Genomic DNA, 15703 nt, shown 5'->3' on the forward strand with positions numbered 1-15703 from the left:
GAGTAGTTCATTATTGGTGTATAAAACGTTACCAATTTCTGAATATTAGTTTGTATCCTGCCACTTTACCAAATTCATTTATCTATTCTGTTTGTGTGTGTTTGTGTGTGTGTGTGTGTGTGTGGTATCTTTAGGATTCTCTTTATATAGTATCATATCATCTTCAAATAATGACAATTTTACTTATTCCTTTCCAATTTGGATGCTTTTTATTTCTCTTTCTTATCTGATTGCTATGGCTAGGACTTCCAGTACTATGTTGAATAAAAGTGGTGTGACTTAATTTTAAATAACCACCTAATAACTTAGATTTTCATGTTCTGTTGCTTAGAGTAATGGTCTCAAGCCTAACTAACACCTATGTGAAAATATCATCCTTATTGGAGGTGAAAAGGATTTTAAAGATCATCTAGTCTAGTCTTATTGTACAGACTGGGGAAACTGAGGCCCTCCCTATTTATGGACATTCTAGGTATTTCCAGGTATTTGTCACTACAAACAATTCTGCAGGTAACACACTTTTACATATATTACTACTTATTCAAAAAGTCATTTTTACAAACATTAATGCTTATAGCTTAGGGGCAGATGAAGGAGTTAATAAAGATTGTATTATATCCTATAATAATAGGATATAATAATAATATCCTATTACTATTAGGATAATAATAATTATCCTAAGCATTATATAATAAGTGTTTATAGTGGTCACTGAATAATAATAACTCACTTTAGCACTTTAAATGTATCAGACACTAGATCAAGTGCTTTATTTTTACTATTTCATTTTAGTGAACCCAATAAGAGGTTCATTATTATCCTCATACTGTCCTTATAAGATATTATTGTCATATCATCCTTTGTGTCCTTTACTAAGGCTAAGTGAATAACTTGCCCAAGGTCACATAGTTTATAATTGGAAGAGGTACTGAAACTGGAGTTAAGAGACAGCTATAGTCACTCTTCTATTCCTCTGATAATAGTTATGTTCTTTTGGTGTTAGTACCTTTAGTGGCACCAGTCCTCGAGTTCCTGTGGCTTACACCAGTCTTAGCTTAAACTGACAAGGTATACTACAAAAAGCTTATTTGATGAAAAAAAAAAAGAAAGATGGTTTTCATTAATTTTAACATGCCTAATGACTTTATTTGGTTAACAGCCAAACACTGGGAGGTCATAGCTTAAAGTAAATTCCAATGTATCCAATCTACAATTAAATGAAAAATATCCTAGAAATCTTTTTCCATTTAAGTATCCCTAGCAGCTGAAGAACCTGTACTCTGAGGAGAATTAAGGTATGATCTAAAAATACCCATTGAAAGCTGGAAATTTCTTTGTAATCTGTACATTTTAACTATCAATTTATTTTCAATGTTTGACTCATTTGCATTCCATATTTTATTGACATCAGTTTTTATATAAGATAAGATACCCTGTCCTTGAGTAAAATTAATACCCAGGAGGATGCACTATAATGATCTTATCCATTTTCCTGTGAGTTTCAAGCAATAGCACAAGCTCTGGGGTCAGACCGCCTGCATTTAAACTCTTCCAGTTATTGTCTGTGTGACTCTAGGCAGGTCACACATTGCCAGTTCTCACTTTCCTTATCTATTAAAATAGGATAATGATAGAAAATGCCTCATAGTGTTGTTATATAAGAATTAAGAGGCTAATATATTTAAATTATTTATCAGATGCATAAAAGCTCAATAAGTATTGTTTATTATTATTATTTTACCATTTATAGGGCTACATAGGGACTCCTATCCATTTAAATATGATCCAGGGCTAAGGTTAACTAATTTAATTAGCTTCAGTTGCTGTGTTTTATATGTGCACCATCCCTTTCAACTTAGAAAACACGTTTCATTTGCCCTGTGACCCAAGGTCACATTTTGTTGTTAAGGTAAGAACTAATATTTTTGGTTTGGTTATTCTCCACTGTGGCAGGCTTTTCAATTAAATTATATGGTTAGCGTGTAGTAAAGACTAATATTTCAGCAAATCCAGTATTAATACTTTCAAGGTAAAAATAGCTAACACTTCACTGTTACCTTAATTGATCAATGAAAGAGAAGTGAGGAAGTTGTATCATGACTGACTACAAGTGAGTAAATGGACAGGATGACTGATGAACTCGTTGCTGTTTTTAGTTATCAGATAATCTTCTTAATACAGAGGAGGAACAAGAAAGGGAGCTGTAAGTTCTCCAGATTCATTACTTTGTTTTAGTGACACTCTTAAAACAGATGTAACAAAAATTTCAAAATTATAATATTAAGCAGTTTTGTCTGCTTTTGTAACCAATGTTTAATCTATCTAAAAGACTTATTAAGCATTCTCTAGTTAGAGAATAACCAAATGCTCTAATTAACAAATTTCATTTTCTGACATCATGAGAATATTAGAAATATTTAAAATGACAAGACAGAATTACATAAATTATTAGACTAACTGTCCATTCTACTTGCAACAGCCTCCAAATTATTTTCTAGCTTCTAATCTATGTTATACATAGTTCTTTGAAAAATCTTTCTGAAAGCGCTTATCATATTTCTGCTCTAATCACAAAATATTAGTGATACTCCACCATCTGGAATCAGGCCTGTGTATATAAGTATAAGTTGTATCTTTTACTCTCTGGTGACCTTGTGAGAATTTTATCAACTCTTTGCCTCAGTTTCCTCATCAGTAAATTGAGGATAATAATAGTATCTATTTCATAGAGACATGGTGAGCTTTAAATAACATAACACATGTAAAATGCTTAGAACATGATGAGTACTCTGTGAATTCTAACTTCCTTATTAGATTTATCTTCTCCAGGAATGCTTACCTAATATAATGGAGTTCTTTAACTCTTCATTCCCATCAGCGCTTATTTACTCAGGCTACATTACATTCTTGTATGCTTTTTGATAAACATTATAACAGAGCCACATTGGTCATTTCTTATCTTTAAACACACACATTCTTTTTCTAAGTATATTTTAAATTTTCCTGGAACAAAGACTGAGATATTCTCTTGTGCATAGCCCTCAATCATTGCACAGATTATTGCTCTGCACAAGAGCATTAATAGTATTAATAGTATTAATAAGTATTAATAAGCTAACTTCTTGAACTAATGAACTGGCTTCCTGTTAGCAGGATTGTTTTTACTTGCTGCTGAAGTAAAAACCATTTTTATCCTTTAATTATATCATACTTTTATTTAACAAGTGTCCCCTAAATGTGCCAAATTTACTGATACGTAACTGCCATGCAGCAAACCACATTAGTTTATTAAATTTTCAGTATTTAAAGAATTACTGTTTTAGCAATCAGCTTCTAAGTAGGAGTACCTCACACACTTTAGTGATAGCTAAGAGACCCTACAGAGTCTTAAGAAGAAAAATTCTGGAATCTAATGAAGATCTGTATTTAATATAAAATTAAAATGTATTTTTATTTAACCCTTCTGTTTCATTAATACAGTCAGCCTTCCGTGTCTGCAGGTTCTGCAACAGCAGATTCAATCCACCATGAATCAAAAATATTTTTAAAAAATGTCAGAAAATTCCAAATAGCAAAACTTGAATTTTCCACACGCCGAGCAGTATGCCGAATCCATATGAATGAAGCGATGTGTAGGAATACCCTGCCGTACCTTATATGCAGATATAGGTTATATGCAAATACTATGCCATTTTATATAAGGGACTTAAGCATCTGATTTTGGTATCCTGGGGGAGAGGGAGCTGGAACCAATCTTCTGCAGATACCAAGGAATGACTATATTTTCTTTCATAAGACAAGATTTCTAGAAAATAATTATTGAAAATGTCTGTTCAAGTAATAGGCTTTTTAAGGAAAATATATATCGAAATATCACGGCATCTCCATTCAGTAAATTGTACTCTAGTACCATAGACATAGCTACTCATAAAATTTCAGTTAAGTAAGATGACTAAGTTCTAAAGATCTGTTGTGCAGTATTACAGTGATAATGTATTATACACTTAAATTTTCTTAAGAGGATATATCTCATGTTAAGAGTTCTTACCGCAATAAAATAAAATAATTTTTTAAAAGGCTAGTAGGAAAACCAGATTAATTTTTTTGTTGTTGTTATCAGAGCCTTGATGTTTGAATTATGTCACCTATATGTCACATCGAACTTTCCTTTCTTTTAGGATATTACAAAAAATTTCCCAATGTATTATTTAATAGATACTTTTCTCAAAAAGTCAAGATTTTTCTTTTTTTTTTTTTACACAAAACTTAGTTATATCATTTAAGTGTTTGGGAAAATGCCAGAAACCAGAGCTTGAAAACACACCTGCCTTGGTAACTAAGAACAAAAGAGTGGTTCTCACTTCATACAAAAGCTGTCCACAGTAGAATGTCAGATGAAAAAGGCAAGTTGCAAAACAGTATCTTCAGTATGATCTCACCTATATAAAAAGTATAGTTGCATATATGGGGTGCGTATGTGTGTGTATTTACATGTTCATAGAAAAATGTCTGAAAATAAACACATCAAACTAATGTAATTAGATGGAAAGAAAAGCTTTAACTTCTTTATTTTCTATTCTGAAGCATTTTTTGAAATTGTTTTTATTTATTTTTAATTTAATTTTATGAGTTTCAATTATATAGTACATTGGTTAGACATTTATATAGATTATAGAACGATCCCCCGATTGCTCTTTCTCTCCTCTGGCTCTCCACCTAGCCATTACATTAATGCTAACTGCATCCTCTATGCCATGCTCCCCATGCCCATGACCATCTATCAACTACTAATTTGGACTTCTTTAACCCTTCACTGCTTTTTTCCAGCCCCCTCAACCCCCTTCCCGCTGGCCATCACCAGATTGTCCTCTATATTTTTAACAGTTGCCATGTATTATTTTTATAATTAAAAAAGGAAAAAAAAGTAAGGCAACAAAGAATGACATTGTTTGAGTAAAATTTGGGTTATTATTTAGTTAAGCATGGTTTATACAGAGGGCCTGAGTACTGTCCCAATTACCACTTTTGCAAAATAAGAACTATCTTTTGCTTGAGCAGCACTCACACAGCCTGGCCTGAGTTATCATCATACATTGGTACCTTGCAAAACGTACCATTTGTCAGCCAGTTCATGCTTTATTTTGATTGCTATTTGAAGCCTTTATACAGTTATTCTTTCCCAAATATGGTAGTTTGTTGGGATGCTAAAACATTGTCAGAGGCAGCACTGCCCTCTTCTCCATTATGCCCACAATCTAAGTATTTAAAAAATTATTTCATTTGAATTATTTCCTTTCCTCTTATTTTGAAACTCATATCATTTTCCCTACTAACTTGTGCAGCTACTTTTTCCTTTTAATTTTTTTTTAGTGTTTTCAATTACTTTATATAATGTTTTATAATGTTATATTACTGTACAATGTGGTGATGAGACATTTACATAGCTTACAAAGTGATCACCCCAATAAGTCTAGTACCCATCTGACACCATACATATTTATTACAATATTATTGACTATATTCCCTATGTTGTATAGCTATTTTTAATGGAAAAAAAATGACTCTTGCTTCTGGAAGCTTATGTTGCCTGAAAAATGACAATCATGAGTGGATCGACTATTCTTCTGAAAAGTTTAATTTTACCTTTGTGGAGAGAACTTAAGCCAATTCCTATAAATATCTATTTAGATTACGTGATATCCTTTTTTCCTGTGGTTTTGTGATAATTTGAAAAAATTTCAAGCCATAAAATATTGCTTGATTATAAAATCACTAGACAAATTGAATTTTTCTACAAATGATGTACTTTGGTTATACATTTGCTTATAAATTTGTAATATGCTTACTAAGAGATTCTGTTTAATCTAGTAAAATTCATATGCTTACTAGACTAATTTGGAACCACTGGGCTGAAGTTATTATAAAATAATAAAAAAGTAATGGGATGCACGTTTCAGAGAAACAGCTATGACAACTGGTAAAGTATTCTAATAACTATTTCCTTCTATATTCTCTTGCATTCATACTGTCATTTCACTATTTCAGTCCACTGTCATTTCCCATCGGGATCATTTACCTCATCCTCTTCATTTATCTCCTACCTCAAGTTCTCTTGCTCCCTTTCCAGCCTACTATTCTGCTGTGAAATTAATCTTTCTAAAATGTTATTTTCATCATGTCATAACCTTCTTGAGAATCTGCAATGAATACTCATTGACAGGCAGAATGGTGTAAAAAAAAAAAGAACACCAGTATTAAAGTTAGATTATAGTTTGAATCTTGGTCATGCTCTGCAACCTTTGGTAAGTAATTTTATAGAACATAGATTCTGTAAGAGTCAAACATGCCCACATTTGCCACTTGCTAGCTGTATGGCCTTGGAAAGTTATTTAATGTCACTAAACTATGGTCTCCTTATTAATGACATGTAGAAAATAATATATAACTATATCAATTACGATTTTTTAGTTGTAAGCAACACAAATCAACTCTAGCTATCTTATTCAAAAATTTAATTCATTGGAAAAATAACAGGGTCTCACAGAATCTGTGGGAAGCTAGTAAGTCAGATCTGGAAACAGGCAAGAACTGAAGTATTTCTGGTACCTAGGCAGCAGAAAACACAGCAAGGGCCTCATAACCAGAATAGTCTAATCATGATGTTAAGGGTGAGATAAACTGGAACTTCAATTATTTTCAATTTAATTTCTTGCCCCTCAGTTTGGAAGGGTAAGGCTTATAATTACAGTCCCATTGGTCTCTTCTCAAAAGAAAATCAGAATGCCATGAGAATGAGGAAATGGGTGCTCGACATCCAGCAGATGCCTACTATGCATGTAAACAAATGCTCACTATACAGGTAAACCACAGGTTACGTAGTAGATACTCTGTAAATGACTATTTTAACAAAATAAAGTCTGAGCAACTTAATCAGGCATTCATGACCATTCACTGTCTGGCCTCAACCTACCTTCTCAAATTTAATTTTCTCCCAAATTCTCTGCATAAACCTGGAATTCTCATCTCTGTCCTTCACACTCAATACATTTTCTCTGCCTGAAATGCTTTTAGCCTCTCTCACTTTTTAATGTCCAACTTATCTCTTCTAAGGCTCATTTTAGGTCTTTTTTCTGATCCCTAAATCACTAATTTTCTGTTCCCTCATTTTCTCTTAATCATGAATTGCTTCTTGAAGTCCTTTTTGAATGGCAGTCTTCTATTATCTAACCCTTCATGTACCTTACTTATTTCTCCCAGCTAGGTTATAAACTCCATGAGAAGAGACATCATGTATCATATCTATTTTTGTTTCCTTGATGGCACTTAACCCAGTGTTATGCACGTAGTAGGTGCTCATAAACTTATGATAAATTAATGCAAGAAATGTGAATTATTAATTCAAATCAACATTCGTGTTATGATTACCTATTCTATACTCAGCACTGTGGTAATTCTTTTGAAGGTACAGGAAAAAAACCTTGAAAGTTGCTTTTGATACAGCTTAAAAAACCTTGAAAGTTGCTTTTGATACAGTCTAATTGAGGAGAGAAAAACTAAAAGCATAAAGCACTCCAGGAGCAATTATATTAATACATAAAAAATATGTGAAAATGTTATATATTGGTACTGCGGGTATACGAAGAAGTAAAAAGCAGGAAATCACTGCATATATGTGAGATACAAGCAGATTGATTGCCTAGTCTGGGTGAAGGGTTCACGTTGGGAAATAATAAGAGATGGTATTGGAGAACATAGGGGTGGGGAAGACTTTGGAAGAGAATCTTATAAATTTAGATTTTCTCTAACAGGAAGCAATAGTTTAGGTAAGTAAAGGAAAGTCCATCTACACAAAGGAACACTAGATGATCCTTTATTACTTAGATGATCAAAATATAGTATTTAGTCATGAATGCAGGCTATAAAATATGCATATGAATTTAGCTTTTTAAATAAAGGGGATAAATATACATTAAATATCTGGATTTATAATTAACGAGGTATTAACTATGCTACATGTAGATTGTATATTCCATGGTTGCTTTTTGTTTAAAATTTTTTCAGCAAATAATTTTACTTGAAAGAACAAATGCATATGCATATGTATATCTAAAGATTCTATAAGTTTTCAAGAGCAGTAGTGATGTGAAAAGTAGTACTTGAGGTAGATTACTTTAGCATCTGTATATAGAATCTAAAATCAGCAAGACCTGCTAAGATACTTGATTATATAGTGGAAATGGCAAATTTAAGAGATGCTTTGGAGAAAAATTAGTTTGACTAGGTTTCTAATTTAATGTGGGCATAAAGATAGTGAAAATGAAAGCAACACAGAAGTTGTGAGAAACACAGAACAGATATAGGTGCCACTAACAGTTATGGGAAAGTTGAGAAGAAAAGCTTATTGAAATAAGAGGTAGAGATGAGGAGTTAGTTAACTTTTGCAGGAAGCAGTATGATAGGTAACTGCATATATGAGATTAGAACTGGAAAAAGACTTAGTAATCAGGGCTGGCGATATAGGCTTGTGATTCATTGGTGTGTAAGGAGTGTTAGTGTAGATGGAGATATTATGAAAATTGTTGCATATGGTAGGCCTACAGAAAGGCAAGTAGGAGACTTAAAGGAAATTCACCAAATTCTTACATTTACTGTATCCCTGTGTTTTTTAAGAGGTTTGTTGAAATGTACATACTATGAAATTCACTCTTATTAATATATAATTCAGTGATTTATTGAGTTGTGCAACCATCACTCCACAATTCAGTTTTAAAAATTTTCCATTATTCCAAAAAGTTATTTGGGGCCCATTAGCAGTTAATCCCAGCTCTTGAGCCCAGACTTAAACAAATACTCTTCTGTTTTCTTGTCTCTATACGTTTGCTTTTTCTGTACATTTCATGTAAATGGAGTCAGACAATATGTGGTTCATTATGTCTAGCTTCTTTCATCGATCATGATGTAGCATGTATCAATAGCTTGTTTCTTTTAATTAATAGCATTCCATTCTATAGATATATCACATTTTATTCATTCATTTACTAGGTGATGAACATTTGGATTTTTTTACTTTTTTTTTTTTTTTAAAAAAAAACAACATTAACATTTCCTAAGTTAGCCAAGTTTCCTTTGAGGCTAGAGTGTGTATTCCAAAAAAAAAACCACACTATATGTTGCGGAAGGAAAATCCACATCCTTTTATTAAGCTTTTTTTTTGCTTTTATGGGTAATACTACTATGAATATTTACACACATGTCTCTGTGTAGACATATATTTTCATTTCTCAGGGTTAGGTTCTAGGAATAAAATTGCTGTTATATGACAAATTTGTGTTTAACTTGATAAGAAATGTCCAAATATTTTTCAAACTGGTTGTCCCATGTTACATTCTCACCAGCAATGCACAAGTTGTCCATTTTGTCAGCATCCTCCTTAACACTTAGTATCATTTGTCTTTTTGATTATAGCCATTCTAATGGATATGTAGTAGTTTCTTGTTCGGATTTTGATTTGCATTTCCCTAGTGAGAAACGATGTTGCATATCTTTTCATGTCCTTTTTTAGCTATTTATATGTCTTCTTTGGTGAGATGTGCATTCAAATCATTTGCTCATTTTTAATTTTTTCTCTTCCTAATAATTATTGACTTGTAATAGTTATGCAAATATTCTGTATACAAGCTGTTTATCAGACCTATGATTTGCAAATACTTTCTTCTAGTCTGGAGCTTGTATTTTTATTTTCTTAATAGTGACTTTTGAAGAGTAAAAGTTAAGTCCAACATATATTTTTTTTTTATTCTGTGGATTGTGCTTTCAATATGATATCTAAGAACTGTCTGCCCTACCTGAGGTCATGAAAATTTTTACCTATATTTTCTTCTAGAAATTTTAGCTCTTAAATTTGGGTCTGTGATCCATTTGTAGTTAATTTTTTGCATATAGTGTGAAGTAAGAGTCTAATTTCATTTTAAATGGGTATCCAGGTGTCTGTCCCAGCACTATTTGTTAAAAAGACTATCCTTTTCCCCCATTGAACTGTCTTGGTACCTTTGTGGAAAATAAATTGACCATAAATGTAAGGTTTTATTTCTGAACTCTGAATTTTTTTTTCCATGTGTCTATATGCCTAACTTTGTGCCAATACTGCACTGTCTTGTTTAACTGTGACTTTATCTTAAGTTTTGAAATTAGAAGTGTGAGTCCTCTGATTTTGTTCCACTTTTTAATGTTTGTTTCTGCTATTCTGGGCCCTCATATTTTTATGTAAATTTTAGTATCAGCTTGTCAACATCAATTTCTGCAAAGAAGCTAGCCGGGATTTTGATAAGGGTTACATTTAGTCTGTCCATCAATTTGGAGAGAATTGCCATCTTGATAATATTGACCCTTCCAATCCAAGAGCATGGAATATCTCTCCACTTATTTAGATGTTATTTAATTTCTCTCAGCAATGTTTTGAGGTTTTCAGTGTATAAATCCTTGTAGAAGCTCTGAGCTGAATGAACTAGGGTATGGAATGTGGAACAGTTCCAGGGCCTAATGCCACACATTCCTACTCTAGGTCCCCTAAGGTCAGCAATTTTTCAAGAATAAACTCTTCTCAGATGGATGTATTAGGTTTGATCAGTTTCCAAAGTGCTGAGATGGTTGCATTTGTTAATTTTGTCCAAGTTTATAGTGTTTTTGTGGGAGAAAATTTCCTGATCTCCTCACCCAGCCTTAGCTGGAAATCCTACCATACATGTATTTTTGTGAGAATTTGTGTTCCATACACTTCTAACTCCAAACCCCTAGTGATAGGAACTATGCTGATTCAATCAAAAGAATGTGTTGTAAAGACAAAACATATGTATTATTGAATAATTTTTATATTGCATTAATTATGTGTTTAGAGTTGTGATAAAGCAGTGACTAAGACTGAATACATAATTTAATTCAAATAAACAGATATATCTAGGACGTCATATGTGTTTGATACCATGGGTAATAACAGATTATTTCTACCCTAAAGAAATTCTCTATGTAGTGTCAGAGTCTAAAGTAACTGAAGTATAAGGTAGACGCATCACTTTTGAACTCCACACTCTATACAACTTCCTATTCAGAATCTCTACTTGAATGTCTAACAGATGTCTAAATGAGCATGTGCAAAAACTAATTTGCTCACACACCCTTTAACATTAATCTTTAGAAAGTCTCATCTCAATAAATGGCACCTTAGAGAGTCTCATCTCAATAAATGGCACCTCTGTCTGCCAAGTTCCAGATACTTGGTAATCATCCTTGATTCCTCTTACTCCTTTACCCCATATCAAAGCAGTCACTGAGTCATCTTGGTTCTTCCTCCAAAATAATATCTCATTTCTGCTTAGTTGTCTTGTACTCTAGTGCCACCATCCTAGTCCAGAGCATCTCCATTTACTGCCACCATCTCATTCCAAACTATCATACCTGGACTACTACCCATCACTGCGTGTTTTTTCCTTAGTACATCAATATTTCTCCATACAAGGGTTAAGGCGACCTTTTTAAAATGAAAATATGATCATGTCACTTCCCTGCTTAAAATTTTCAGTGGCTCCACACTTGCTGTACAGTATGATGCTCAGGTAAGGTGCTGGTAAAGAGCTATGACATTCTAGCCCCAACTTAATCCAAGTAGCCATCGTCTCTCACCTAGAGACCCTTCATCATCCAGTTATACTTATTTCCTATTTTCCACATAGTAGAGATATTTTTCTTTCTTTTTTTAAGAGTGATTTTTCTAAAACACAGATATGAGCACATCTCTTTCTTCAGTCTAAAACTCTTCCCATGGCTTTTTGAACGAAGTTCAAAATTAATACTGCCTACGGAGTCCTACATGATCATAATTGTGCCCATTTCTCCTGTATTATCCCATGCCACCATCACCATTGAACATCACCCTCCAGTCATGTCAGTATATAGCCTCTTCATATTACCTTTTCCCCTTAGTAATGTGCATTTAAGTTTCCTCCATGTCTTTTCATGACTTGATAGCTCATTTCTTTTTAGCGCTGAATAGTATTCCAGTGTTTGGATATACTACAATTTATCTATTCACATACTGAAGAACATCTTTGTTGCTTCCAAGTTTTAGCAGTTATAAATAAAGCTGCCATAAACATCTATGTGCAGGTGTTCGTGTGGACATAGGTTTTCAGCTCCTTTGGATATATACCAAGGAATGTGATTGCTGGATTGTATGGTAAGAGTATGTTTAGTTTTCTAAAAAACTAATGTCTTCCAAAAAAGCCATTCTATTTTGCATTCCCACCAACAATGTATGAGAGTTTATGTTGCTCCACATTCTTGCCAACATTTGGTGTTGTCAGTGTCGTGCATTTTGGCAATTCTAGTAGGTGTGTAGCGATGTTTTGTTTCTATTTTAATTTGCATTTCCCTGATGACATATGATGTTGAGCATCTTTTCACAGACTTATTTGCCATTTTTAGAACAAGCAATAGTTTGGCATTTGCATACTGAACATTCTTAAGAGCTCTTTAGAAATATATTGCTTATCCTTTCAAAATTCCAAGTGCCATGTAAAATAAGTACAATGGGCTCAGAAATTCAAGGTGAAATTAAGAAAAATTAAAAGCCACAGTGAGATAAGCCATCTACAAAATTAACTCAAGAGACTGCTTATGAGCAGAGAATTTGATTTGGAAACACCAAAAATTTTGACTGAGTTTCAAAGAGGCATGAATAGAATGTGATTATAAATTGAAAAGGTAAAATCTAATCATTTGACAATAGACTGAATTATCAGAAAGAAAATTACTACATTAGGGAAAATCAGAAAGCTAGCTATGAGTTTCCAGCAATGTCTATGTAAAAGAGTGCCCCAATTAGCAGATTGGAATTCTTAAGTCCTCATTCCAGTGGTGGAGATGGGTAGGTAGAACAAATTAAAATTGAGGTAGTAATCATTAAGAATATCTAGTTACTCCTGTTTTAATGATTCTAGGCTCGCTATGTTAATTTGTTATTACAATTTGGTTTTGTATGTGTATTATTTAATAAATGAAAGACATACTGGTTATCAAACTAAACATCCCCATGTTTACAATATTTTCCATTGTAAACAGATGTGCATTCTGATTTATACTTGATATGTTGTAACTTTAATTAGTTAGAATTATCTTCCCTAATCCTGGTACTACTGATAATAGTAAATACTGTCTACATGGAAAGAAGTAAATATTAATCTGTATGGAAGGAAATGTGGGTGACATCATCCATCCATTTGTAATCAGTAAAAGAACGAGATGGTGATACAGAATATGCTTATTTTTTTCTATTCTTTATATTGTTTCCTATTTTAATTCCCTCTATGGTGATGGTGTTCAAATTTTAAATTTATATCATCATAATCAGAGGAAATTATTTACATTACAAATTTCTAGGTCTCATTCCCAGATATCCTGATATACTTGGTCTAGGATGGAACACAGAAATCTGCATTTTAAAAACATCTAATATACTTCTGATCTTGAGGGTTAGTGGACTAGACCTTGAGCAGCACGGTTCTACTGAGAACTTTGCTATCTTTAAATAAGTCTGTGGATCTTTAAACATTCATTCATTACTGGGCAAAATTTCATGTTTCTGTTAGGTTTCTATTAATTGGCTAACTCAATAATGTCATAAAACAGTTCCAAGCCTCTGGTTGGTCAGATCTGTGTATGGAAATTACAGAGAGTATTGAGGAAGTAGACCTCAGCTTTATAAGAATAACAGATTTGGAGTAGGGCTAAGGGAAGATAAAATGGCTGCAAGCCATCTACAGCCATGCCACCCTGAACGTGCCTGATCTCATCTGATCTCGGAAGCTAAGCAGGGTTGAACCTGCTTAGTACTTGAATGGGAGACCACCTAGGAATACCGGGTGCTGTAGGAGTTTTTAAAAAAATGGCTGCAAGCCTTACGGGGTTATGTGCTCTGAGCTGAAGAACAGAAAACAAAATCCACTGAGGAGGCCTTTCATATTCAGAAGCAGAAGCAAATAGGTAAGTGGCAATACCAAATAGATAGGAGATATTACCGTTTCTCAATCTCCATCATCTACCATAGCCGCCTTAACTAAAACAATCCAACCCATTTCCCATTTACCCAGAGAATATTCATCATCAGTGCTTGCAACTACAGTGTTTACCCCAGGATAACTCATGGCTTACAGTCCTAACCTTGCTCCCAAATTTGCCATGAAATATCTCACTTTTACTATTATTTTCTCATCGCTCTAGTATATCAATAGTCTTTGGAAACAAATGACATCATTCTATTTATAGCATTCTGTTTTTAATAGTGGTATTTTCATTTACAAAATATAGTAATTCTCGATTGCCGAAAATGTCAAATCCTAGAAAACGTAGCATTCCTACCTGTGATGTTAAATTAACGCTGGCAGCAAGCTGCACATTTTTTTTTCTAAATGGGAAAAGGGCTAGGTAAAAACAATGGAAGTGCAATTTTAAGTCCCCAACAATCTCTAAGAACAAGAATGCTTCCCCTAAACTGTTCTTATATAGAAACTTTCAAACTTTCTCCAGAAATGAACAACTATTTAAGTGAGAATGCGCAGTTGGAAGAGGATTCAGGAAATGAGGGACCAGGTAAGAGCAGGAAATTTGTTGAAGGTGATATAGGCTGCTATTACAACCAGGAAGTGGTGAAACTAGGGTTTGGATCAGTCAGACTCCAATGTCTAGAAACCTCTTTATTAGATTTTTCTAACATTAGTGTGCTTAAGGGTCATCTGAAGGTTGTGTTAAAAATGTAAATTCGTGACTGCAGAAGTTATGGTTTAGTAGGTCTTTTGTAGAGTCCTGAAATCTCTATTTTTAACAAATATCATAGATGGCTCTGGTGCATATGGTGAGTGGACACACTTTGAGAAACATTTTCTCAGAGAAATGCTTCTCAAACTTTTTCGTTTCAGGATTCTTTTCTATTATTATAGATTACCGAGGTCCCCAAAGAACATTTGTTTATGAAGTAAATAAGATTTGAGAAAAGTTTTCAGTATTAAAAACTGAAACTGAGAAATGTTTAAAATATTTGAAAATACCAATAAGACCATCACATTTTAACTAGATAACGTTTTATGAAAAGTAACTATTTTCCAAATTAAAAATATTTAATCAGAGATGTATTATGTCATATTAAAAATCTCTTTAATGCCGACTTAGTAATTCTCATAGCTGCTTCTATGTTCAATCCGTTGTGATATTTTGGTCGAAATATAGGAAGAGAATCAGGCTTCACACAAATAACATAGCTGGAAAAAAGAGAAGCTTGCAGACTCCCTGAGAGGATCTTGGAGACCACCATGGGTGGCTGGGACCACACTTTGAGTTACTGTTTAGAGGAATATCTGTTATTGCTATTAAGAAGGTCTATATTGGTCAGTTTAGGTTGGTCATTAAAGTGTCGGGACACCAAGGAAGGTAGAAAATTAATTTCTTCCTTAGATTGTTTTAGATTGTTAAATTATTTTATACAATTTACCCCAATATAGCTCTTTTGTAAATGTACTTTGTAAATTTGAAAGCACTATAGGAATATAAAATAGGAGTCCAGGTGTTAGGGCAGAGTTTTTTTTTAAGAAATTGGGTTTGGGGGAGTTTCCAGATGCTCAGACTGCGGCGCAGTGACTAGTACGCAGTGACTGGTACA

The 15703-nt window shown here is 33.3% G+C and overlaps 1 protein-coding gene and 1 pseudogene across 3 annotated transcripts in view; both read left to right on the forward strand.

The window, feature by feature from the left end:
* The window catches only part of FAM133A (family with sequence similarity 133 member A), a 44875-nt gene that overhangs the window by 12928 nt on the left and 16244 nt on the right, over positions 1 to 15703 (forward strand). The window lies entirely within an intron of this gene.
* On the forward strand, positions 13807 to 13925 carry LOC112470870 (annotated as a pseudogene).

The sequence above is a fragment of the Pteropus alecto genome, unplaced genomic scaffold, assembly GCF_000325575.1.
Source record: "Pteropus alecto unplaced genomic scaffold, ASM32557v1 scaffold119, whole genome shotgun sequence".
NCBI lineage: Eukaryota > Metazoa > Chordata > Mammalia > Chiroptera > Pteropodidae > Pteropus > Pteropus alecto.